This window comes from Bubalus kerabau, chromosome 7 (assembly GCF_029407905.1).
Source record: "Bubalus kerabau isolate K-KA32 ecotype Philippines breed swamp buffalo chromosome 7, PCC_UOA_SB_1v2, whole genome shotgun sequence".
Classification (NCBI taxonomy): Eukaryota; Metazoa; Chordata; class Mammalia; order Artiodactyla; family Bovidae; genus Bubalus; species Bubalus kerabau.
The window spans coordinates 75703250-75727074 of record NC_073630.1 but is presented as its reverse complement, the minus strand read 5'-3'; the positions used below and the strand labels follow the sequence as shown (position 1 = coordinate 75727074).

General features: G+C 40.6%; 1 protein-coding gene and 1 long non-coding RNA gene across 4 annotated transcripts in view; one reads left to right on the top strand and one right to left on the bottom strand.

The window, feature by feature from the left end:
- CRACD (capping protein inhibiting regulator of actin dynamics) overlaps positions 1-23825 on the bottom strand; it is a 288315-nt gene that overhangs the window by 191520 nt on the left and 72970 nt on the right. The window lies entirely within an intron of this gene.
- On the top strand, positions 1905-13832 carry LOC129657887 (uncharacterized). 3 transcript variants are annotated; one of them, XR_008717148.1, is made up of 4 exons: positions 1905-2907; positions 6584-6684; positions 12420-12504; positions 13543-13832. It is a non-coding gene; the product is annotated as an uncharacterized LOC129657887 (long non-coding RNA). The 3 variants fall into 3 exon arrangements; XR_008717147.1 differs by lacking the exon at positions 1905-2907 and adding an exon at positions 5461-5578; XR_008717149.1 differs by lacking the exon at positions 6584-6684.

The following is a 23825-nucleotide window of genomic DNA, read 5'->3' as shown; positions in this document are numbered from 1 at the left end:
TGGAGCAACTGGACTGCTCAAATACTGCTAGTGAGAATGCAAACGGTACAGCCACTTCAGAAAACAGTTTATCAGCTTACAAGCTTAAACATATGTGTACAATACAATCCAGCCACTTCATTCCTACACATTTTTATCCACGAGAAATGAAAGCATACATCCAAACAAAGACGGGCATGTGAATGTTCATGGCAGCTTTATTTTAAATTTCCATCAGTGGAAAACCAAAATGGTACACCCATGCTAGAGAATACTGGGCTTCCTAGGTGGCGCTAGTGGTAAAGAACCCACCTGCCAATGCAGCAGAAGTAAGAGATTAAGATTTGATCCCTGGGTCAGGAAGATCCCCTGGAGAAGAGCATGGCAATCCACTCCAGTATTCTTGGCTGAAGAATCCCATGGACAGAGGAGCCTGGTGAGTTACAGTCCATAGGGTCGCAAAGAGTCGGACACAAGTGAAGTGACTTAGAACACACGTGACAAGAGAACACTACTCAGCAATAAAAAGAAACAAACTATTAACATACACAACATGGATGAATCTAAATTATTATGTTGAGAGAAAAAAAGACCAAAAAAGGGGGGGTACATATCGTATAATTTGATTTACATAAAATTCAAATTAATTCATTGTGACAGAAAGCATGTAAGTTGTCTGCACCAGAGATGGAAGGAAGGATGAGTTTCAGGGGAGCATGAATATTCTTTGCAGGATGAAATATTCCTGCTTGTGGTGACAGTTTCCTCATAAGTTCCCTGAGAGGAGAACACAGTTCAGATGAATTCGTATGTCAAATCTCATCAAATTGCACATTTTAAATATGAAATTGCACACTTTAAATATGTGCCATTTATCTTATGCCAATCTCACCTCAATGAAACTGTTAAAACACAAATAACCTGAGCATTCAACTGTTCACTGTTCCTTCAACAAGCAATTTCACATTTCCTCAATCCCAACGCACTCAATACCTTTTTAAATGGCACTGGCATCCATCCACAAAATACTATTTATATAAGACCCTGTTTTTCTTTACTAGAAAGTGAAGGGTTCAGGAGATAATAGAGCAGACACCTGATCAACACTAACAGGGAGAGTGGAGCGGTGCTGCCAGTGAACACTGGTTATTTTCTTGTTCCTTTTCATCCGCCTGAGGCTCCCTGATCTGGAATTGCTCTGGAGCTCTCAAAGTTGACCTGTCGTTCTTTGCCAAATAACACACCATTCTAAGAAACTGCTTGAAGGGCCACACGGTTTTTTAGCAAAAACATAACTCAGCTTGTGTTCTGTTGATATGATACACGCTATATCAAAAAAAAAAAAAAGGAACAAAAAAACCTGTGTGATGAGTCTATAAATTTTTTTTTTTTTAAAGAATGGCTTTAAGGAAAAGATCTAGAAAATAGCAATCAAAATGATCAAGGAGAACTGAGAGTGTAAAATTAATGCTTGGATAAAACTAAGGTATTCTGAGTGGGAAGTTAATAAAAATCTGCAAGCTATGGAACTCATGGTCAGAATGAACAATGACTACTTCATCACATCTCAAAACAGAAGTCCGGTTTCCAATGAAGAAGAAAGCCCCTCTCCTTCATCCCACTTGCCTCTCAAAAGAAAGGTAGAAGGTGGTAACAAAAACTCATTTCATGTTAAATAAATAATAAATTACTGGAGAAGGCAATGGCACCCCACTCCAGTACTCCTGCCTGGAAAATCCCATGGACAGAGGAGCCTGGTAGGCTGCAGTCCATGGGTTCACTAAGAGTCGGACACGACTGAGCAATTTCACTTTCACTTTTCACTTTCATGCACTGGTGCCGGGAGCCGGCATATTGCATATTGAGTGCATATTGCATATTGAGTGCAGCACTTTCCACAGCATCATCTTTCAGGATCTGGAATAGCTCAACTGGAATTCTATCACTGCCGGGAGCCAGCGTGAGGAACTCCGCCCATGACAAAGGTCATGAGGAAGGAGGCTCGGCATACGCAAAGGCGGGATCGAGCCTCAGGAGTCCCCCTGGAAATTCTCGAGCATCTACCCCCAAAACCAGAGTCTGCCTACTTTCTGCTTTGTGCTTTCACCCACACCTCTGACTTTATGGGGGGCTGTCCCCCACTACCTCTCTCTGGAAAAAGAGTTAGCTTACAGCTCCAGTTAATAATTCCTGGGTGTGACAGTGTTTAACCTACAAACTCCTTTGGAAATCCTCTAGCCTGCCTGAATGGGTTTTTCCGGCCACATGTGATTGTTCAGAGCCTCCCAACTGTGAGAGGCAGGAGATGTTCTAAACTGCCTAAACACAGATTCCTTTGAGTAGTTAAAAGATTGATTAGAAATTGTATTGGTGAAGGGTTTTTCACTTGTTGGGCCAATGTTTGCTGCTAAGTCTCCATACTCCTTACCTACTGTGTCCTTGGCAGTGTATTGATTGATATAATGGGTGTATAGAAATGTAAAATGCAGCTTTGTCCAATGCTTTTTTGGAGGCTGGTGCCTGACTTTGGAATAATCACCTTTAGAGAAAAATAAGTTTCTTAAAATGTTAACAGGCCTCCGGGCCAGAAGATGATGTCAATCACCTGAACTTTTGCATATGATAAGTTTGAAAGCCTGGCTTCGATTAGGACCAGGAACTGCTGTCCTTGCATGACTCCATCCCTTCCCCCATTATCCTCTATGCACAACTTAAGGTATAAAAACTACTTTGGAAAATAAAGTGCGGGCCTTGTTCACCAAAACTTGGTCTCCCCATGTCACTCTCTCTCCCAAATTCCAGCTGAGTCTCCATCTGGAGCACGGAACCCACCATGCTTGCTAATTATGCCTGGGCTTCTAAGATCCGACCGGGGAGGCCTCAGTGTCTCCTCTCCTTCGGGAGAACGGAAGGACGCCTGCGGCCTACGTAAGTGGTGCAAACTTCTTGTCTTGAAGTTTTATTGGTCTCCCGAGTAAACCAAGCTACTCAGCCTCTTTTCTCCACTGAATTTTCCTACTGAGCTATCCTTATTTCAGCCGCTTTTCTCCACTGAATTTCCTCACTGAGCTATCCTTATTCTATTACTCTTTGTATCCTTAATTAACGTGTAATTAAGCAGTTGTTTCCTGACCCTCGCCTATGCCGTCTCTCCTTCGAATACCCTGGATCAGCTGGGGCTGGACCCCGGCACACTGGAGAAGGAAATGGCAACCCACTCCAGTGTTCTTGCCTGGATAATCCCAGGGATGGGGGAGCCTGGAGGGCTGCCGTCTATGGGGTCACACAGAGTCAGACATGACTGAAGTGACTTAGCTTTAGCATAATAAATTACTAAAAAAACCCGTGTGAATCTGTTCTTTCTATCTGAATCACAGACAGAGTTCAAGTGCTACCGTCTTCATGCAGTCAGCCTTCCCTGACCATTCTGGGACCCGCTGACATCCCTTCTAAAGAATTCTTTATTTGTGTCATGCAATTTATCATGGGCGGTTGTCCATTTTCTTACCTAGTATAGAGGGATTTCTTCTATTCTTCTCCTCCAGTTTCCAGCTTTGCCTATACTATTGGAACTTCGGCCCTTAGTTCTGCTCTCTTAGGAAAGTAATGAGGCGGAAGTTTTCATTTTATCATTTCTCATATTTCCTCCCCTCAAGAGACATAAACCATCTGACTGGGGAGAAGGGCGATGCTCAGGCATGACAGCTTCTGGCTGGTCCCTTTCTCAGAGTCTCTTGTACATCAGCAGAGCACATCCTCCTCCGGAAGGCAGCACGAAGGTTCCCAGCTGCTGTGCCTCTGAATCAAGTAGACACATGAACTTGGGGAGGAGGGAGAAATGTAGTAGGTCCCATGGGTCCCAGGCATACTCCTCAATCCAGTTTGATGAGCAGTTCAGCTGATGAGATATGTTAATCCCCGTCACCAACAGGAGTGGATAAGAGGTATGACTAATTAGCAGCACCACCATCTAAAATGCCTTTCCTCCCTTCATTTGACTGTCAAAATGTCTACCCCTCTAGGCTGACTTCTTATTCACAGAGTTTTTTTGCAATTCCTGAGGTCCCAATTAATCATTTCCTAATCTTTGCCCCAAAGTACTATCTTTATGCTTCGACTACAAGATTTATTTTGCCTGGCATTCTAGTAAGTTGTATATATCTCTTTCAACACTTAAGGTATAAGCTCCTTCAGAAAGGGGGCTAAATCATATTTATCTTTGTAGCACTCAATTCAGTTTAAGTTTATACACATTTAATCTGGATCACCTTTGTAATTACCTGTTTACTGTTTGTTTTCAGACAGACTGTAAATTCAAAGAGGCAGACAGTCAATTCTTATTAACTGCTGTATCTCTTCCACTGGCACTGCTCTGTAAATATTTGTTAAATTAAATTAATTTTCCCTCACATGTTTATAATCATGACTAATATTCGTTGACTGAATGGTTGATTATTTTATGGGGGCGGTGAGATGAGACTGAGGAATCTAAAATCAAAGTGTCATCTTTTAAAATTTCAGAACAAATAAAATCAAAAATATCAGCAACAACAAACATGCACTTCCTTTGAAGATAATATGAGAATGATGAAAATTATCCCTTTGCCCACAGCACACATTGTGCTTTGGAGGCTTCATACCTATAAATCATTAACCTATTACAAGTACTCAATACAAAGGTAAAATCCTTGCCTCATCACTGATTGCTCTCATCTATAAATGACCAGTATTTCATGAAATAAAGATTTTTCACATTGCAGGTATAAGAAAATGTCAGAAACAGAATCCAGCCAATCTAACAGAGTTCTGAAATAGTGACTCAGCAAAAGAGTGCAAGCTACAAGGGCAATCAGACCTCCAATAGCTTTCTGCTGTGTTGCTACTGCAAAACTGTTCAGTACTAGAGCTCTCTACTATCCACAACCAATGCATATTGATGCCTCTTGGACATACAGAGGTCCCTTGATTTTTCTCCAATAGCTCAGTAACACTATAGCATTTATTTTAGATGCTAAGAATTTATTTAGATGTTAAGCTGCTCAAATTTAGATGTATTAGCTAACTGATTAAAAAAGGGAAGAGAGAAAATAAAACTCAAGAAAGTGCCTAATAACTTGAAGTATGTACTTAGTTGGAGAAGGCAATGGCAACCCACTCCAGTACTCTTGCCTGGAAAATCCCATGGGCGGAGGAGCCTGGTAGGCTGCAGTCCATGGGGTCACTAGGAGTCGGACATAATTGAGCGACTTCAATTTCACTTTTCACTTTCCTGCATTGGAGAAGGAAACGGCAACCCACTCCAGTGTTCTAGCCTGAAGAATCCCAGGGATGGGGGAGCCTGTTGGGCCACTATCTATGGGGTCCCACAGAGTCGGGCACAGCTGAAGCAACTTAGCAGCAGCAGCATATACTTATTAAGTGACTACTGACCATCTAGTCTTGTGTTGGGTTCTCTGGGAAGAAAATGTCTGTCCTCTAGAAGCCCATAGGATCGTTGACTTATGCAGAAGCCATTATATAACTTCACAACATTACATATGAAGCAGACTATAAGGAAGTGTGAGCATCCATGGTACAACCAATCAGAACAGAGGAGAAGGTAAGAGGGGTGTTTCGTTGATGAGTCTTGAAAGAAAAGTGGGATTTAAATGGATAGAGGTGAATGCAGAAAAGGAGGTAAATCTCCAAAGTTACACACTACCTGCAAGAATACTTTCAAAAGTCCATGTTGAAGCTGAACTTGCTCAGAGCAGGTAACAGTCATTGACAGATCTGGGTTACAAAAATCAAACCTGAGTAAGACTCCTGAGCAGCTTCTGAGTGGGTCCCAGTTTTAGAAAAGCCCCTGAAATTTCTGCAATCACTAAGGCCAGGAAAAGGGTACCCCACAATTTATACATACCTAACAGAGCATTTATTATGACCATCAGATGATTACTATTTTTCTGAAGCTTTTCTGGGAGATGTCAACTACCGATGAACCAGGTACCCTTGGGTGACTAGTTCATGTAGATTATCTACAGCTAAGCTTGTTCTGATGAAGTGGTTTCTAATTTGTGGAAGATACGGAATCATTCCAAGGATTCCAGTAAATTCATATGACCACCAAGTTCATGCTCTGAACACCATTTTCCAAACATCACATAGACTGTTTCAAACAAAGATATTGCCATGTTTCTGATGTATACAATTGCTCTTGTCTTTAATTTTTAAAATATATTTTAAAATATAATTAAATTCATAGCCAGTTTATTCACTGTATCATCTAAGATTACTATGTTAAAGAAGTTTTCCACGTACTTACATGGAAAAAGGTCCAAAATGAGCTAAATCAGAAAGGCAAAGTAACTATTTATCTATATATATATACAAATTTTGTAAAAGAAATGTTTATTATATATACTACTCTAACATATGTTAATGAAGGTACATGTCCATAGAAAATTTTAGAAAATATAAACTACAATATTAACTTTTGGTGGTGGTTTAGTTGTTAAGTTATGTATGACTCTTGCAACCCCATGGACTGTAGCCTGCCAGGCTCCTCTGTCCATAGGATCTTCCAGGCAAGAATACTGGAATGGGTTGCCATTTCCTTTTCCAGGGGATCTTCCAGACCCAGGGATTGAACCCAGGTCTCCTGCACTGCAAGCAGATTTTTTACCAACTGAGCTACCATGGAGTTGGTTTTGGGTGATGGAATTTGTAAGTGTGTTTTCACTGTCTATAAATTTCCGCATTTTAAACTGTTATAATGAGAATGTATTGTTTTTGTAATATGCTGCTGCTGCTAAGTCACTTCAGTCGTGTCCAACTCTGAGCAACCCCATAGACGGCAGCCACTAGGCTCCTCTGTCCCTGGGATTCTCCAGGTAAGAACACTGGAGTGGGTTGCCATTTCCTTCTCCAATGCAGGAAAGTGAAAAGTGAAAGTGAAGTCACTCAGTTGTGCCCGACTCTTAGCGATTCCATGGACTGCAGCCTACCAGCCTCCTCCATCTGTGGGATTTTCCAGGCAAGAGCACTGGAGTGAGTTGCCATTGCCTTCTCCATTTGTAATATGAAAAAGCACTTAATATTTTAAAAGACTGTATTATTCAATAAAGTAAGGAGTCCTGCTTGAAAAAGTTGTAAAGAGTGTCTTCCTAAATGTATTAAATTCATAGTCTCCTGCTCACAGAAGCAGACTCTGCAGAAAACTCCACTCTACACAAGTACAACGCGAACTCAAAGGACTGCACTGAAATCTTTATTATATCCAGTTTCATGTCTGTCACTATGTTTGGGGTGGAGAGTAAACTAAGGGCAAATAAGCCACCACTCGTGCCTAAGTATGATTTCAGGACCATTTTTAGATGACTCTTGATCCCCAGACAACCTCTGGCTCTCACTAGAAACAGGCATGAGGGAAAGGGAAAGTGAAGTCGCTAAGTCGTGTCAGACTCTTTGCGACCCTATGGACTGTAGCCTACCCAGCTTCTCTGTCCATGGGATTTTCCAGGCAAGAGAACTGGAGTGGGTTTCCAGTTCTTTCTCCAGGGGATCTTCCTGACCCAGGGATCGAACCTGGCCCTCCCGCATTGCAGACAGACACTTTACCCCCTGAGCCACCAGGGAAGTCCAGGCATGAGGGAAGGGAGCAACAATTTATTAATCATCTGCAACATGTCAGGCAAGTGTTCTGTAACACATTAGGTCAACTTATTAAATAACTTTGCAAAATATTAGCACACCTATTTGAAGATGAGGAAACTAAGGCTTGGGGAGGGTAAGTAACTTGGACCAGTCTATCAGGCCGGACCAGTAAGTTGGACCCATCTACTAGGTTATACCATGCGGAAGCCCAAGCAGGAGACAAAATCTTTCATTCTATTACCAGATTTAATTTACGAGTTTAAATTCATGGTGGGGTTTAAATTCATACTAAAGTGCAGACACAAAGGCATGATGATGCATTTCCTTTGCACACTGCTTTATGACTCACAAAGCACTTTTTATGCACCGCTTTATTTTATCGCTACAACAAAGAAAACCTATGGGGCAGTTAGACAAGCATTACCATCTCCGTTTTACATAGGAGGAAATGAGGCTCAGAAACTGACAAATGGCTAATCTCTTTCCTGAAAGTAGAGGCGGAAAGCGGGAGAAAGAGACAGACAGGGAGGGAGAGACAGGGGGGGAAAAGAAAGAAACACACACAGGAGGTAGAGGTCCAGAAGGAGGAGCTAAGTATGTTGACACTGATATTCAACCAACATTTCCTGAGGATCGGTAACAGCACTGCCCAGGAGAAACATGATGTGAGTCACATATGTAATCTGAAATCACCTAGTAGCCACACTGAAATAAAACAGATGAGACTAAAATGTATATTCAAAATACCACCATTTTAACATGTCACCAGCATAAAAACTATTAATAGTCTACCATTCCTTCTTTGCAGTGTATCTTTCAAATCCAGTGCGGATTTCACATTGACAGCACAGCTCCCGCTTCACGTGTTCCGAGCCACATGTGACTAGTGGTTACCATGCTGAACGGCACAAGTCTAAACTGTGACAGGAACTTGGGATGATCTCATTAATCCTCGCAGCTAAGATGAACTAACAGGCTCAGACACAGCTAGATGTGGCAAATTCCAACCCTATTCTGCACTCTGAATTCTAGGTCTTTTTCACTGGTGGGAAGGTCGTTGTCCTAATATCTAGAATGCATTTTGACAATATACATCAAGACTCATATTGAAATTTTGGAAATAACCTAACATCTAAAATATGGGGATGTAATTGTCTCTTCACTTTCTTCCTCCCTATGTGCTAGTCCGGAAGTACCTCTAGGTAGAGGGTTATCTCTTATTCACCATTAGACACTCATGGCACATGGTAGACAATAATATTTCCAAATCAATTATGCCTAATATGGTAATTAGTCCATGAAGATAATATCAGGCAGCCATGAAAAGTTATATTTATGAAACATTGGCCAATACTTATTATGTTTTTAAAAATAATTCTAAATAGTATAAACAGTATAGTTATAAAATAAGAACAATAGAAAAATATTAAAAGGTAATAAAGGCAGTTATCCACTTAGCTCATTCATTTCAACCCTAGTACTAGTATATAACATATGCCAGGCACATACATGTCATTAGCAAGAATATAGTTCATTTTCATTTGAAACCTTAAATTTCACCTTTTCTGAAACCTTAAAAATGTTCCAAATGAACATGTTACTGCTCTTATGACAGAATTATTTACAATAATATTATAAAATGACAGAAAGCATGCTAATGGCAGAACACTGTACATGGTAACAATAGAGATGCCAGGTCTTCCAGTGGAGAGAACCAGAGCCAAGCATGGGAAAGTGTCAGATTTCAACTAGCCAACTGAAAAAGTATTTACTGAGCTAATAAGCACAGCACTAGAGGTCAGAGATGGAATTAGAGTAAGAAGAACTCTAGAACTTAAAGACATCATTGGACAATGAGTCCTATGGAAAGAGGTACAGAAAAGAGGTTCATCATCCAGACTGGTGAGGTGGGCAGAGGTGCCAGCGGAAGGCTTTGAGCTAGTGCGTTTTTTCAAACAGGGAAGGTGCTGCCAAAGTCTGGACATTTTCTGCAAGACATTTTTAGCTTTGCATTTTTACTCTAATAACGTTCTTTAAAATTAGGTAAGTACATACTGGATCACCTGGATGCCTATTTGATAACTGAGCATGCAACCAAGGGTGAGAGTGAAGTTTGCGTCTATAAAGTGTTAAGGTACCCTGATCACCTGAGTTGAATTACATGCTAAGCCTCTGGAGAGTTTTAAATAAAAGTGACACAATCCCAGTTATCTTTTTAAAAGACGATTCTTATGAATATGTAGAGAATAGATTACGCAGACGGGAAGAGCAGAAGTAGAAACATCAATTAGGGAGTTTTTAGTATAGTCCAGAATAATGATTGTTGAGACTAGAGGGGCTGGAATTGAGACTGGAGAAACAGGATGGATTATTGCAACATGACTGGGGCTTAGTTTCTTTAAAAGGAAAGCATAGGTCTGAACTCAGACTGAAGGGATGAATAGGAGTGGGCAGCAGAGGTGTTGCAAGAGGACACAGCAAACAGCAATTCCTGGAGATGAGGGAGACCGAGTACATTCAAAACACTGAAAGGTCAGTTGTTTGGGATCATAACAGTGAGTGGAGAAGCATGGTAAGAGATGAAGCTCTGGAAGCATGAGTAGGGTCAGATGTGGCCATATTAAAGAGTTTGGACTTCATCCTAAAAGCAGTAAGGTCACGAATTGTTCTAAGCAGAGAAGTGACATAATCTTTTCAAGAAACATGTGCACTGAGAAGTGTCTATGAGATTTAGTAACAAGGAGATGGTGACCTGATTAAGCCAGCTTCAAGAGGGTGGAGTGCAAGTCAAGCTGGTTGAAAGTCAATTTGTCTCAGGCAGATAAAAAGACAAGCACTGTCCAACTGTTGAATATTATATACTAACCAACTAGTGGATGAGAAAATTAAATAGAATACAAAGTCTTTTTTTAACTCCAAGCTACCTTGAAGTCCTTAATTCTGATAGATGATAAGATAGATAGACAGACAAATATATAAATAAAATAGACATACAGAGCTAGGAAAGGGAGGATTGACTGATGCTTTTTTCTTTTCTATGATGGCTTATTATAGGATATTGAATATAGTTCCCTGTACACTACAGTAGGGTCCTTGTTGTTTATCCATTCTATACATAAGAGTTAGTGTGCATCTGTTAATCCCAAACTCCCAGTCCACCCCTCTCTTACCCCATTGCCCCTTGGCAAAGACAAGTCTGTTCTCTATGTTTAGGAATCTATTTCTTAGTTTTATCTGTGTCATATTTTAGTTTCCACATATACATAATATCATATGGTATTTGTCTGTCTCTTTCTGACTTACTTCACTTAGTATGATAATCTGTAGGTCCATCCACATTGCTACAAATGGCATTATTTCTTTTTATGGCTGAGTAGTATTCCATTGTGCATGCATGCTTGTGTGTATGTGTATACCATATCTTCTTTACCCATTCATCTGTCAGTGGACATTCAGGCTGCTTCCATGTCTTGGTTATTATAAATAGTGCTTCTATAAACATTGGGGTGCAGGTATCTTCTGAATATATGCCCAGAAGTGGGACTGCTGGGATCATATGATAGTTCTATTTTTAGTTTTTAAAGGAACCTCCATACTGTTCTCCATAATGGCTTTACCAATTTACATTCCCACCGACAGTATAAAAGGGGGGTTCCGTTTTCTCCACACCCTCTTCAGTATTTGTTATCTGTAGAGTTTTAAATGATAGCTATTCTGATTGGTGTGAGGCGGTACCTCATTAAATTTCATTTGCATTTCTCTAATAATTAGTGATGATGAGTATCTTTACATGTGCTTATTTGCCAGCTGTATGTCTACTTTGGAGAAGTGTCTTCTGTCCATTTTTTGATTGGGTTGTCTGGATCCACTGAGTTTTGATCTTAAAAAGTTTAGGGTAGTTTTTTTTTTTTAATTTAGGGTAATTTTAAGATGATTTTAAACCAAGATCAGAATAAGGACTGGTTGTTAACAATGGGAGATTAACCAAATGATAATTAAATATAAAGACATCCATATTCTTTTAAATTTTGTTCTAAATAATTTTCTTACATGTATTATATAATTGCCACTTCATAGCAAATAGAAGTGGGAAAAATGGAATTAGTGACACATTTCCTCTTCTTGGGCTCTAAAATCCCTGTGGATGGTGACTGCAGACATGAAATCAGAAGATGACTGCTTCTTGGCAGGAAAGCTATGACAAACCTGGACAGTGTGTTAAAACGCAAAGACATCACTTTGAGGACAAAGGTCCATATAGTCAAGGCTATGGTCTTTCCAGTAGTCATGTATGGATGTGAGAGTTGGCCCATAAAGTAGGCTGAGTACCGAAGAATTGATGCTTTTGAATTGTGGTGATGGAGAAGACCCTTGAGAGTCCCTGGGACTGCAAGGAGATCAAATCAGTCAACTGTAAAGAAAATCAACCCTGAATATTCATTGGAGGGACTGCCTGGGGATGAAGCTCCAATATTTGGGTTACCTGATGCAAACAGCTCATTGGAAAAGGCCCTGATGCTTAGAAAAACTGAAGGTAGAAGAAAAGGGCGACAGAGGATGAGATGGTTGGATGGCATCACCGATTCAGTGGACACGAACTTGGGCAAACTCCGGGAGATGGTGAGAGACAGGGAAGCCTGGTGTGCCGCAGTCCATAGGGTCGTCAAGAGTTAAGGTGACTGAACAACAACATTATATTATTATTTTTAGTCATTGGAGATTTAGGGTTTTAAATGAGTTTATGATCATAAATTTCCCGAAAAAACACAACTTATGTATGTCCTCTTGGAATCACTTGTCTACAGGACCATCCCCACTTTAAACTCACAGCCACCCTCAAGGTGTAGCTCCATGGCAGATCCCTTCAGAGCATCTTCCATAAACATCAAGGTTAGTGATTTGTTTTCTCTTTGTCCTTCTGGAGCACAGTACATGTAATTCTATCACTTTACTGGTTTTGTCTAACTCTTACAGGCAGAGATTCTGTCTCATTCATCCTTGTATCCCCAACACCTAGCACAGTGCTTGACGCATAGTGTTCAATAAGCACTTGTTAAATTGCTGAATCGCTGCCTTCCAGTTTGGACCGTGTAGCCATGCCTAGGCACCAGCATCCACCTGGTGGCAGCAGCCCCACAGTGCAGCAGAGCGGGGAGGAAGTAAACAGTTATGGAGAATCACTCCTCAAGCCTAAAACATCCGCAACCCAAAGCCGGTGCTCTGTCACAATCTAGAGGGGTGGGATGAGGAGGGAGGTGGGGAGGGGGTTCAAGAGGGAGCGGACATATATCTACCTATGGCTGATTCATGTTGATGTATGAAAAAAAATCACAATATTGTAAAGTAATTATCCTCTAATCAAAAATAATTTTTTAAAAAATCTATAAAGTAACAGTAAACCTACATATACTCCAAATTCCCCACTTTCTCTCCAGCTCTTCCCCCACTTAAATATCTAATAAATCCATACAACAAAAAGCCAGTTCATAAAAGGTTTTAATGCTTATCTGTTTTCTCAAAATCAATCAGTTACTTGTGATGAACAAAGTAAGAAAAAGTTTTACAAGTAAAATAATTCAACAGTACTGCTAGATTTTTTAAAACAGATTCCTAAAATAACTATGCCTGGTATATCTTCTACTGAAAAATAAATGCTAGTTCAAAAAATTTTATCTCTGAAATACTCTTGACTCAAATAACATTAGTCAATATAGCCAAGTTTATTATTTATTTTAAAGTATCTTTAGCACTTGTCCAATTATCACAGAATATAGTCTTTGATTTTTTTTTAACATAAAAGAGAACATTTTACATGAAAGGTTCAGGAACTTAAGAAATATTTTTACTTATATCTTATTTAAACTATTGCTTTTATCCATCTACTTCATACAAATAAAAGTTGAAACACCTTTGTCATTGCCTTTCCAGTTTGTTTGCATCTCGCAATAGCAGAAAACAATCCAGTCAACCTTGTCAAGAAGCATTTACAGGGACGGGATGAAAGATCTGCCCAGTAAACAAATTAATTACAATACCAGGCACCAATTCTATGCCACTGAAGAATTCCAGAACCAGCAGTGACTAAGGATTCCTTTTACACACAAGGAGAGAGAAACGGGAAGTCTGCTGTATCGTGATAAAAGCTCTGTGATCAGTGTTCTCAGGGGTCTGCAGGTCATGCTTTGCAGACTATTTTATACTCTATGAAAAGCAGTAAATTAAAGTCATTATTATTTTACAGACTCTCAGTCTTAGCCTGTTTGAGTTAAAATCATTCCTTGATTTGTCTACATTTTAAGAAGCCTGTATTTTTCCAGCATTACACCACACCTGCCTACACACACACACACACACACACACACACACACACACACACACCCCAGGAGATATTGATAAGATGGGACATCATGAGAACTATCTCATTTTGCTCAAATTCTCCTGACTGCCTGTATTCAGTCACTCTTCCACTACAAGAAAACACATAGAGAAAGCAGTAACATTTCCCTCTTCCACCACTGCAATACCAAGGAGTCCGTAATAGAAGTGTCCCTTTGTGCAAACAAAGCCTACAGACAGCTACAATCTGTGCTGCCTTGGAGCCGGCTTTGGCTCTCTGGAGCAAGGCTAAGATGCACTGAGGCTTTCCAGATTGAAGGTCACAACAGTGTGTTGAATAACAAGGTTTCTGCAGAAATCCTTAAAAACTACATTAATCCTAAAAAACTGCACATGGCTCAGAGACAACTGAGACATACTAACAGAAGAAACCCAATGAGCAATGAGAGTACTTCATAAAACCAGCCAGTCACACCCAGACACCTATCTTACGAGACCCTATGGTAGTAGGTGCTATGCAAGAGAGAAAGCGCCTGTTCACAGGAGCAACGTTCCATCATCCGTTCATTTCCCAAAATACTGCGCTGGCTTCTGCCTCCAAATACATCAACCACTTTTCACATTAAATATAAGGGTGAAGAAAGTAAGAAAAGGGAATTACAGAAAACATAATTTCAGTAAAAAAAAAAAGAATTATATTCTCTGGAAATTGGAAAATTCAGGATCCCAGCTTCTATGGACTCGTGTTCTAAAAATAAAAATCCACTCCTAGTGTGTCTTCACTCTACAAGGTCATTCTTTTTATCTGAAGTTCTTGTTCTCACTACATTGCAGAGCTTTTTGTGATATAAGTGGGGGCAAACCAGTTGTTCTTCATGAGAATAAAAAACAAAAACCCTTAGACTCTAGTTTGTTTCTGCTTCTGTGTAGCCTTTAGGAAGTCACCTAAACCTGCCCAAGCTTCCCTGTATATACGTAATATGACAGAGGTGGAACACAACCTAGGATCTTATATAAGGGGTGTTTTGTAGAGATAACTCGGCTTTACAAGGTCAAGTACCGATAAAACTGTATATAAAAATGTTTGTGTTTGAGCATTTTTCCAGGGCTAGTATCCACTTCCATCACATTTTCAAAACAGTCTGAGACCTGAAATTGGCAAAGAATCACTGGTTAAGACAGTTTCTAAGTAAAATATTGTAAACTGAAGTCTGCAATTCCATGATTCTTCTATAACAGAGCAGGTAAAACTGGAAGAGAAGCAAGTCATTCAGGAAACAGACTACCAATTTTCATCCTTAGGAAATGGAAAAACTAGAAACAGTGCTCACTGTTGACAATACTAAGGGATCTGAGCAAGATGAAGGGGTTGTCTCAATGGGCTTGAAGAGCCAGGTATCTCCTCTCCATCCTCCGCAGAAGACTTAGGGCTGCATCAAAATGGACATGGAAAGAAGCAATGAGGACAAGTCCCAGATCTTGGTTTTTAAATACCATTCCTTCACTACAGAGGGAGGACCCCTTGAAGAAATGGCTGAGTTCTAGTCTGGGAAAGTATGAAGCCATCCAGAGATGTCTCGTTGGGCAAGGAAGGGCTGAGAGACTAATGGATCATGTTATTAATAAAAGCTGATGAAAGTTGATGTAAAGGGGATCTCGCTGGCCAAATTTGAGCAATATGAACATCCAAAAATGACAGTAAAAGATTATAAACATTAAAAATTTTAATTTCATGAGCATAAAATTATGAAATAAAAAGAGGGTGTGTAATCAGAGCATATCAAAGAGAAAAATAAGGGCAGTTTTTCTTTACAGAAGAATGCCAACTAACAAATGTAGAGAAAAAACAATAAAATTAGAAAAATCACCATTTTGCAACTCTCCTGTAATAACTGATTTAGGCACAGATCATCAACCAATGTAAAAATCACTGGGTAATTAGATATTCACATGTTCTCAAAGTACGACCCAACGTACTCCTTAACACGAAGGTTTCCACTTCCTGATTCTAGATTTTAAGAATAAATACAGCATTGCATATTCTAATTAAACTGTATCCCAGTTAATGAAATTAATTTTATCAAACATCTGTGAACTTATCAGTTTTCGAAGAATTCGAATGTATCAATTAACACATAATCAGTATCATTTGATAATTATTTGAGAATTCAGAAGGCACTCCTGTATCTTTCTGTGCCTCTTTATTATCAGCATGAATATAAAAGATAAAAGGATCACTGCTCAGAAAGTGGTCCCCAAGAACACACTGGGATTGTCAAGGCGGCTGCTGTCCTGTACTGCCTTTCAGTAGCCATTGGTTCCACTTAGGGATAACACAGTCCACAACTGTTCTCCTCCCCTCTCCTACACTTTACAGAAATGAAAAGTAATTCTTTCTCACCCCAAGGTAGAGCAAGACAACATAGAAAATTCTACAGAACAAATGACCATGTTTCATCGACAAGTGGTAAGAGGGAAAACAAAAGGAAGAGAGGGAATGTTGATGGATTAAGAGACTCAAGAAATATATCAACCAAATGCAACATGAGACTCTTATTTGGATCCTGACTCAAACAAACCAACTATAAAAGCCATTCATGGGACTTGCTTGGTGGTACAGTGGGTGGGAATCTGCCTGCCAGTGAGCGGACATGGGTTCAATCCCTGGTCCCAGAAGAGCCTGTGCGCCACAACTACTGAGCCCACACTCAGCTGCTGAAAGTGTGTGCCTAGAGCCCGTGCTCCGCAACAAGGGAAGTCACTACAATGAGAAGCCTGTGCACAACAAAAAGTAGTCCCGCTCACTGCAACTAGAGAAAGCCCAAGCGCAGCAACGAAGACAAAAGTAAATCGTAAAATAAAATACATTTATGAAACAGGAAAATTTGAACACTGCTAGCTATTGGATATCAAGTTAATTAATTTTAATGTGATTTTTAACAGAGTCCTTTTTGGATAATACTGTTGCTAAAACTTGGCCTCGGTACATCAGGGCTGAATAGAAACATGGAGAAAAGAGTTTGGGAGAAGTAAAAAAAGAGTAGCTTTTATTGCTTTGCCAGGCAAAGGGGGCCACAATGGGCTAATGCCCTTAAGACTGTGGGACTCACCCTGGAGGGGGTAGTGAGGTGTTTTATAGTGTTCAAGGAGCAGGGCATGATCAGTTCATGGACAACTCTCGGATTGGTTGGCATCAAGGTGGAGTTTCAAGCTTCATCAGCCTTCTGGTTTCAAGCAGTCTAGGGTCTATATTCTTGTGGTCACAGTTTTCATCTGAAGGGGGCCTGCTTCCCGTAAAAACAACTCACAACTCAGGAATATATGTCAGGCCTTTATCTATATCTTTCAGGGAACTGGGGGTTTGGTGATTCTGCAATGTGGGAATTACAGTCTAAATTGTTAACAGTTCCCCAGCCCAACAGGTATTCTGTGTTTCTACACCTTCATATTCTCCAGTTGTTAAGTCTTAGTCAGAAATTTACTTCAAAAGATGGGGACACAGGGGCTTGTATACTCTTTCAATACATACTGAAAAACTTGCCTGAAATTTGCTTTAAAATATCCCAGTGAGAGTGGTAGGGGGCAGATACAGAGGAAACAAGAGTGGTCACGTGTTGATAATTGTTAAATCTGGGAGATGGGTTTGCAAGGGTTCACCGTACCATTCGGAGAAGGCAATGGCACCCCACTCCAGTACTCTTGCCTGGAAAATCCCATGGACGGAGGAGCCTGGTGGGCTGTAGTCAATGGGGTCGCTAAGAGTCGGACACGACTGAGCAACTTCCCTTTCACTTTTCACTTTCATGCATTGGAGAAGGAAATGGCAACCCACTCCAGTGTTCTTGCCTGGAGAATCCCAAGGACGGGGGAGCCTGGTGGGTTTCCGTCTATGGGGTCGCACAGAGTTGGACACGACTGAAGCAACTTAGCAGCAGCACTGTACCATTATTCCCTCTACTTTTGCATATGTTTGGAGATTTCCATCATTACGATTTTTTTTTTTTTTAAAGTAAGGAAGCCCTACTAGTTATAGATGAAGGACAGAGAAGCCTAGATTGCTAGAGTCCATAGGGTTGCAAAGAGTCAGACACAACTGAGCCACTGAACAACAACAATGAACAAAATGCCTTTAGTTTAGATGTGTTCAGATTCTGGATTAACGGTATGGTGGTTTAGTTGCTCAGTCGTGTCCAACACTTTGCAATGCCATGGACTATAGCCCACCAGGTTCCTCTGTCCATGGGATTTTCCAGGCAAGAATACTGGAATGGGTTGCCATTCCCTTCTCCATGGGATCTTCCCCACCCAGGGATTGAACCTGGGTCTCCTGCATTGCAGGTGGATTCTTTACCAACAGAGCCATTGGGGAAGTTTGATTTTCAGTAACCATTTACTGAATGTTTGTCAGGTCCTGGCATTTCTAGAACTAAGTGATACCCAATGGTTCTTTTAAGTACCACTGAGGATGTAGCGGTTAATAGTGGGGTATCTGAAGTCAAATGGCCCAGACTAGAATTCCAGGCCTTCTACCTACTAACTATGTAATATGGAGAAAATTGCTTAAATCTCTCCATGCCTCAGTTTATAAAATGGGAATAATAAAAGCCTCCCTGGTGTCTCAGATGGTAAAGAATCTGCCTGCAACGCAGGAGACCTGGGTTCAATCCCTGGGTGGGGAAGATCCCTTTGAGAAGGAAATGACAACCCACTTCAGTACTCTTCTTGGAGAATTCCATGAACAGAGGAGCCTGGTGGGCTACACTCCATGAAGTCACAAAGAGTCGGACACAACTGAGCGACTTTCACTTTCACCATGCCTCAGTTTTCTCCTCTTTTACCTCTCCTCTTTTACTTTTTCTCCTCAGTTTATACAATGGAAATAATAAGAGCACCTACATCTACTTCTGTCTCATTGACTACGCTAAAGCCTTTAACTATGTGGATAACAACAAACTGTGGAATATTCTTAAAGAGATGGGAATAGCAGACCACCTTACCTAATTCCTGAAAAACACGTACGCAGGTCAAGAAGCAACAGTTAGAACCAGACATGGAACAACAGACTGGTTCCAAATTGGGAAAGAAGTATGTCAAGGTTGTATATTGTCATCTTGTTTATTTAACTTATATGCAGAGCACATCATGTGAAATGCTGGGCTGGATGACTCACAAGCTAGAATCAAGATTGCAGGGAGAACTATCAACCACCTCAGATATGCAAATGATACCACTCTAATGGCAGAAAGTGTAGAGGAACTAAAGAGCCTCTTGATAAGGGTAAAAGAGGAGAGTGGAAAAGCTGGCTTAAAACTCAATATTAAAAAAACTAAGATCATGCTATATGGTCCTATCACTTCATGGCAAATAGAAGGAGAAAAAATGGAAGCAGTGAGAAATTTTATTTTCTTGGGCTCCAAAATCACAGCGGATGGTGACTGCAGCCATGAAATTAAAAGATGCTTACTCCTTGAAAGGAAAGCAATGACAAATCTAGACAGCACATTAAAAAGTAGAGACATCACTTTGCTGACAACAGTCTGTATAGTCAAAGCTATAGTTGTGACATAAGAGTTGGACCATAAAGAAGGCTGAGCACCCAACTGTGGTGCTGGAGGACTCTTGAGAGTCCCTTGGACTACAAATAGATGAAACCAGTCAATCCTAAAGGAAATCAACCCTGATTATTCACTGAAAGGGATGATGCCAAAGCTAAAGCTCCAATACCCTGGCCACCTGATGTGAAGAGCAGACTCACTGGAAAAGACCCTGATGCTGAAAAAGATTGAGGGCAGGAGGAAAAAGGGGCAACAGAGGATGGCTGGATGACATTTCAGACTCAATGGACATGAATTTGAGCAAGCTCCAGGAGATGGTGAAGGACAGGGAAGCCTGGTGTGCTATAGTTAGTCCATGGGGTTGCAAAGAGTCAGACATGACTTAGTGACTGAACAACAACAACAATAAGAGCACCTACTTCAGCAAAACCCATATGAAGTACTTAGAACAGTGCCTCACACATAGTAAGCACTCAACAAATATTAACTATTATTAACATTCATCAGTTGATCATATTAAAAGTAAATCTAGGACTTTCCTGTGGTCCAGTGGTTACGAATCTGCCTACCAATGTAGGGGCCACAGGTTCCATTCCTGGTCCAAGAGGATCCACATGCCGTGGGGCAACTAAGCCCTACAGCCTAGAGCCTGTGCTCTGAAATAACAAAACCACCTCAACTAGAGAGTAGCCCCACTCACCACAACTAGAGAAAGCCCACGTGCAGCAACAAAGACCCAATTCAGCCAAAAATCCATAAATAAATACATACGTAATTTTTTTTTAAAAAAATCACATTGAAAAAGCAAATCTATGACTTCTGGTGGGCTGTAGTCCATAGGGTTGCTAGGAGTCGGACACGATTAAGCGACTCCACTTTCACTTTTCACTTTCATGCACTGGAGAAGGAAATGGCAACCCACTCCAGTGTTCTTGCCTGGAGAATCCCAGGGACAGGGGAGCCTGGTGGGCTGCCGTCTATGGGATCGCACAGAGTCAGACATGACTGAAGTGACTTAGCAGCAGCAGCAGCATGACTTCTAACTCTACTGCCATTGAAAATCTCATGTAAAACACTGTCTTCCAAATCATCCCACCCTCTCCCTCTGCTCCTTTGGCAGCAAAAGGCCTTCAAAGTACCAATAACATAAATTTAATAACTATAATATTTTCAAGTTTTTGTTCCCATACTCATTAAATTTTTTAGTTTATGTACACTTTCTTAACATTATTTTTAATAAAAAGTTTTGCATTCTTAAAAAAAAAAAAAAACAGTCTTACTTTGATAGCTATTAAGAACTTTCATACCATTCCAGATTTCCTAATATTTAGTGGATTTGGCATTTGGTGGTGATATATCTATGCTTGTAACAGTTTGAGGGAGCATTATGTTCCTTCATATTAATTAACAACAACAAAAAATCAAGATGCAGAATAGCAAGAAGTCACTCCAGCTGCCCTTCTGTGAACCAATTTATTTGGAAACACATTTTGTCCTCAGGCAATACATCATTGATATTCCTGTGCGGATACGAGGTCAGAACAGCATAAGCAGGGCTGGAAAATGCAAGTCAAGTTGATTCACCAATAACAGTTCCTACTGTTGAGATTCTGAAATATAATAAAGCTAAAGCTTAATAAAAAGGGACGACCTCCTGCCTCTTGCCTGACAGCCAGCATTTGGTGAAACTGCTGATGTTACTGGGAATGAGGGATGAAGATGGGGAGGGCAGATGGTGGGAGATACTGCAGGCAGTGGGATACAGGTGAATTTAGGACAGAGGTCGGGCTGCACCTGAAGAGAATATGTAAGTAACGTTCATCAATGCGAAAGTGAAAGTGTTACTCACTCAGTCATGTCTGACTCTTTGCGACCCCAGACTGTAGCCCACCAGGCTCCTCTGTCCATGGGATTCTCCAGGTAGGAATACTGGAGTGGGTAGCCATTCCCTTCTCCAGGGGCTCTTCCCAGCCCAGGGATTGAACCCAGGTCCCCTGCATTGCAGGCAGATTCTTTGCCATTTGAGCCATCAGTGTAGGTTATGATAAATGGAAACACACAAGAGAAAACAATTTAAGACTCTGATTAACTGGTATCCAAAGCTCAGGGCACTAGGAGTGGTCTGCTCCAGTATAGACAGTAAGGGTATATGATGTCTGTAGAGAATTTAAAAACATGGATAAACTGACTAAACTCAGTGTGAGTTTTATTATCATCATGCGCTGGAGATTTAAAACACTGTTAGTGACAAAACAGTCCTCCCTGCCAAAATCTTTTTTTTTTAAAGGATATACTTTAAATGTTTTATTTATTTATTTTGGCTGTGCTAGGTCTTCACTGCTGCGCTCGGGCTTTCTCCAGCTGCAGCGAGCAGGGACTACTCTCTAGTTGGGGTGTTTGGGCTTCTCCTTGTGGTGGCTTCTTTTGTTGCAGAGCGCGGGCTCTAGAGCAAGGGAGCTCAGTAGTTGTGGCACATGGGGCTTACTTGTCCCACAGCATATGAGATCCTCCCGGACCAGGGATGGAACCTGCGTTTCCTGCATTGGGAGGTGGATTCTTAACCCCCAGACCACCAGGGAAGTCCTCTGCCTAAATCTTTCGTTCTCTAAACTCTAAATTACTACTGCAGTCACTGTCGAGTTTTAATAATACATCTGTAGGCTTCAAATTAGCACATTTCTAATTTTGTAACTTAAACATTTATTCTCCATGGTAGGCGAATGCCCATTTATATACCTGAGGAAGCAGATTCAGCTACAAAGTTTCATTTTTGGAATAATTTGCAATGGTTCAGAATTGTTCAGTCTGGCTTCACAGTTTATGTAATAACCCCTGTCATGTCACATATTTCTGCACTGAAATGGCAGATTAAAAAAAAACAATAGTCCAGTGACTGTCATATGAAGAAACAGAATTTTAGTTTCTTCATATCTGTCATTTGTGACCATTTGACCTTTTTAGTTTGCATTTAAAACAGTGAGACTCGAAAGATGCAATATCTCTGTTTGGTATGCATAAAGGTTGGGCTTCCCAGGTGGCACAGTGGTTAAGAATCCACCTGCCAATGTAGGAGACGGACGTTCAATCCCTAGGTCAGTAAGATACCCTGGAGTAGGAAATGGAAACACACTCCAGTAGTCTTGCCTGGAAGATTCCATGGATAGAGGAGCCTGGCAGGCTACAGTCCATGAGGTTGCAGAGTCAGACACGACTGAGTGACTAAGCGTACAAAGTTTATTTTATATAGAAAATATTTTAATGAATATAAATAATACCTTTATAATTGGAATTTATTATTGTTTAAAAACGGTTTTATAAAACTAAAGAATACAGTAATCCTTTCTAAAATTTATTTATTTATTTTAATCAGGAGGATAATTATTTTACAACACTGTTATGGTTTTTGCCATATATCAATATGAATCGGCCATTGGTATACATGTGTTTAATGAAATGATTATTTACTGATATTACAATGATTATTATATAGAATATAATTACTATCTCTGACATTAACTGGTTAACAAAAATAATTATGCCATATGTATTAAATTAAAAATTGATGTGTCCTAGGAGAAGGCAATGGCACCCCACTCCAGTACTCTTGCCTGGAAAATCCCATGGACGGAGGAGCCTGGTAGGCTGCAGTCCATGAGGTCGCTAAGAGTCAGACATGACTGAGCGACTTCACTTTGACTTTTCACTTTCATGCATTGGAGAAGGAAATGGCAACCCACTCCAGTGTTCTTGCCTGGAGAATCCCAGGGACAGGGGAGCCTGGTGGGCTTCTGTCTATGGGGTCGCACAGAGTTGGACACGACTGAAGTGACTTAGCAGCAGCAGCAGCAGGGTAAATAAAGTCAGCATACTACTGTCTTTGATACTCCTCTTTTCTATGATTAATGATTCAGAAGTATTAAAAAACCCAAGACCTTGAGGATAAATATCAGAACTAGTAGTATTAACTGGTCATGTTCTAGCTGTCAATGCAACAACAGACAAATCTCTGTTATTCTGTGACATTCCCACATATAAATGTCTTCTGGTCTCTTAAAAAATTATTTATCTAGTTATTTTTGGCTGCACTGGGTCTTCATTGCTGCACAGACTTTTCTCTATCTGCAGCAAGCCGGGGTTATTCTGTAGCTGTTGTGTAGGGGCTTCTCCTTGTGGTGGCATCTCTTGTGGAGCACAGACTCCAGGGCACTCGGGCTTCCGCAGTTGCGGCATGTAAAACTCAGCAGTTGTAGCACACAGGTTCAATGGTTGTGGTGCACGGGCTTAGTTGCTCCACAGCATGTGGGATCCTCCTAGGTCAGG